This window comes from Hordeum vulgare, chromosome 2H (genome assembly GCF_904849725.1).
Source record: "Hordeum vulgare subsp. vulgare chromosome 2H, MorexV3_pseudomolecules_assembly, whole genome shotgun sequence".
NCBI classification, from domain to species: Eukaryota; Viridiplantae; Streptophyta; class Magnoliopsida; order Poales; family Poaceae; genus Hordeum; species Hordeum vulgare.
In genome coordinates this window covers 237,289,197-237,293,017 of record NC_058519.1, presented here as the reverse complement: position 1 = coordinate 237,293,017, position 3,821 = coordinate 237,289,197, and the positions used below count along the sequence as shown (strand labels likewise).

Genomic DNA, 3,821 nt, shown 5'->3' with positions numbered 1-3,821 from the left:
ATAAGAAGAAGAAAAAGAAGAAGAAAGAGAAACAAAATAGTATGAAGAACGAAAGAAGAAGTTAATTCTTCTTATTTTATTCTTTCTTTTTCTTCTCTTTCCTCTTCTATTATTTCTTTTTCTTTTATTCCATTTTGAGCTTATTATGTCATCTTGGAGGGACATAATCTAAGTATATGACATTTATGAGCTAACCAACACTACAGGAAATAAGGTCAATTATGACTTCCTATATTGGTCATTGATTCGTCATTGTTGTCGTTTATTGACCTTTTTTGACCAAATTTACAACGTCAACAGTTGGCCGTCAAGAATGAAGAAACTTGACCTTTCTGATATTTTGTTCATGAGATCTACGACAAAAATGTTATGGTCATTAAATCTTTGACCAAAATTTTGGTCAGGGGTAAGTACCTAATCCATGCAGGATCTTACATGGCATGCCTACGTGGCCCGTGAGAGTCCATGTAATATCTAACATGGCATGCTGAAGTGGCACATGCGATGACATAGGATCCTACGTGGCATCATTTTCAAGCCGGTTCTACTTGGGCCCAATGGGCCCAACCAAATTGATTGGCCCATTCCTGTTTGTAAGTCCACAGCCAATTCGGTCCATTTATTTTCGAGGACATAATCAAATTTGGTCCATTTAATCTAACACCATAATCAATGCAAAATTTATTTGGCTCAAATAGTCTAACTGGACTTTGTCGAGTCATTATTTCAAAAGGTCCAGCTCCAAAAATCACGTTTCTGAGATAAGGAATGATGTGATGAAATGCAAGCTAAAATATAATATTTACAAATGAAATACATGTTCATTTCTGCACCACGTATCACAGAAAAAGTAATATACATCATCTGTCGACTCTACACATCTAAGACCAACAAGTCATGGTCAAAAAGTTCACGCAAAACTTGATCTATCACATGGATTTAAATTAAAATGAGATACAAAGCATCTTCTTCCCTCTACTTCCGAGTAGCTGTATTGTAGAACATCCTGTCATTTCGAACGATAAAACATTAGAAACATACAAAATATAATGGAGACATATGGCAGTTTTACATTAAGCAGTAAACATAAGCAAGATAGAAAGGCTTGTTTGCTCCTATAGAAAGTTGAGAAATTGTAAGATTAGTCCTATGTAAGCTACTAACACTTTTCGCAAAAGAAGCTAAGACGAACAAGTGGAGAGTTGTGAATCATGTATCTTTATCGCAAAATAAAACGAACATCGACAACACGGGCAGCACAACATAAAGCTCATGATCAACCAAAACTAAACTGATCATTGCAAACTATAAGAGGGACGTTGACCTTCAGACAAAACAACACAGGAACATGTAAGAGTAAGCATAGCAAACAATACTACATCTATGTTAATCTTAACATAATTCATCAATTTGAATTTAAGGAGTAACTACAAGACTCGATGCTTGCCACAATATATAACCTTCACTCTTGACACAAACGACATGACCTCATGTAATTTTTACTTTCTGTAGTTTGTTCCTGCAGAAACATAGTTTATGTTATGCTTTACATGTAAATTTTTTGGACATTACAGAAAACAGAATCGAGTTATATATATTTGATATGGTATGCTAATGCATACTTCCAACTCATAGAGGACGCACATACGCGACAAATTTCAAGCAAGCAGGAGGCATTATTTCTGTACAAGATCTATGCTAAGAAACAATATTTCCATTTATGCAAATCAAAGGAATGGAAATTACACATCAATAAGCAATACGTATCCTTTATGTTGTTAACAGACTATCTAACATTGTGGCAATCAAATCACTCTAGTGCTTGAGACGGGCTAGATATGTCACTTTCTTTGATAATAACCAGCAACTCACAAGTGAAACAATTCATCGGGTGAAATATTTAAGCAGGTCAATTAATTACCAGATGATTGCAGCTCCTACACTGCCTAAGTAGACCACTCTTATAAGACATATTAGTAAGACTAGTCGGCAACCCGTGCAGTTGCACGAGCAAGTTATTTTTAAACTTGTAACTGCGAAGAGAAATCAGGATCACAGAACTGATACAGTATTCTATGAAACTAAATTCGATTATGAAAAAGTTGTCAAAATAGAAAAACTTACAAATACGTTGCAGTCAAATATCCTCTTGCATCATATCTTCCCTGAATCCAGCAACCAATATTAGTTATTTCTCTAAACTAAGAGATTAAGGGTTTTGCAGGAATATAATTTTTGAAAGATATCTGTGATGAACGAATAATTTAAATAGTAGTTTGAGGAACAATTTTGTTCTTTTCGTCATGCATCCAAATGCGTGTATTTTTTATCAGATAATGAAATAAAAAAACTTTTATCTACAAAATAGGTGTGAGTAAGGATAAATGCCATCACGTTTTGTAATTTCTAGAAATAACAGTCTAAAATAGACATAAGAAAAGAGACGCAATGCCTAGTAACTTCTATCGGTTGGCCGCTTTCTAGGTTGGCCGAGTGATGTTGATTATTCCTGCCATAAAAGGTAATTAGTAGTTGTGGAGTGATTATGGAGAATTAAAAAGCTATATATTACCTAGTGGCTAGGCATATAATGCTTACGTTTTCTTTTGAACTAATGTTTACATTTTTATTGAGGTGTACTATGCTATTTGCCGGACAAAAGAGGTAACCACAAAAGGATATTAGGAAAGAGGCTAGAAACGGGTATTGTTCAGGATGTTGGGAAGAACTGATCCTTATAGAATTAGAAGAGCATGATGAAGTGACCTTGGAAGGATTCCTGATGAACAAATATACCGCTCTTTTTATTAAATTATTGTGATGGAAGCTTGGGACATTGTAGAAAACCTAACATATGAGATAAGACTATCGATTCTGCTGAAAAAATATATGCTAAACGTGTAGGCTTATTACGTACTAAAAGATCCCATGAGGCACACATCCTAGTGTTCAAGCGAGTTTTTTTTCTTCTGGCTTTCTTCAAATGTGGCATGTGGATGTCATAGTGAAGTACTCATGCTGCATGCTGCGAGTTTACATGGAAGAAGATGAACTCAATTCTAGTGATCCACAATATGCAAGACTGCTAGCTTATATCTTGAAGACTTGAATAATCGCCTAATTTACTACGGATGAAATAGACAGCTAGGCTGGCAACAATCTGTGGCGTCAATAGCTAAAATCAAGCTTAAACTAAATACATTAATTAGTCGATTCAAACCATACCAACATACTCACCTGAAAATATATTCCGTTTCATCTCGAATTCAGGTTTGACACAAAGTGCACGGAGAGGAGTCTGTCTTCTCGCGTGCACACGATGAGGCTAGCTCCACGCCTGAGCACGGAGAGGAGTCCGTCTTCTCGCGCGAACACAGCTGCAATGTTGTTACACAACATGGCGTATCGAAGATACAAAACTTAGGTACAGTGCATTATCAGAACTTCTATAAAAATAACAACTCCTAGGAGCAATGTACAAAACATCTCATGCACAACAGCAAATTACACAGAACCGACAATCTTAGGAGTTAGGACACAGGGACAACATGAACACCTATTTGCCAGTGTTTTTCTTAAAAAAATCTAGCACTTATGAGCCAAATCGTTGCAGGTAGCACTGATCTCTATCATAACTGAAGAAATTTCACCAACTACGCAATGAGCGTCCGCAGATCGACACAGGTAGCCTGTCGATATCGATTTATAAAAGCATAAATTTTGGAGATCTTGTGGGACAGTAAGTTGGTGCTCACCGAGGATGGTGTTTGATGGAGTTCATGGCAACCTGGTCCTCCGATGAGGCGCTCCGAGTGAGTGCA

The 3,821-nt window shown here is 36.4% G+C and overlaps 1 long non-coding RNA gene across 1 annotated transcript; it reads right to left on the bottom strand.

The window, feature by feature from the left end:
• Positions 1-753: 753 nt before the first annotated feature.
• On the bottom strand, positions 754-2,176 carry LOC123429977. The gene is made up of 2 exons (XR_006622808.1): positions 1,922-2,176; positions 754-1,006 (listed from the first exon to the last, which is right to left on the bottom strand). It is a non-coding gene; the product is annotated as an uncharacterized LOC123429977 (long non-coding RNA).
• Between the last annotated feature and the right edge of the window lie 1,645 nt (positions 2,177-3,821).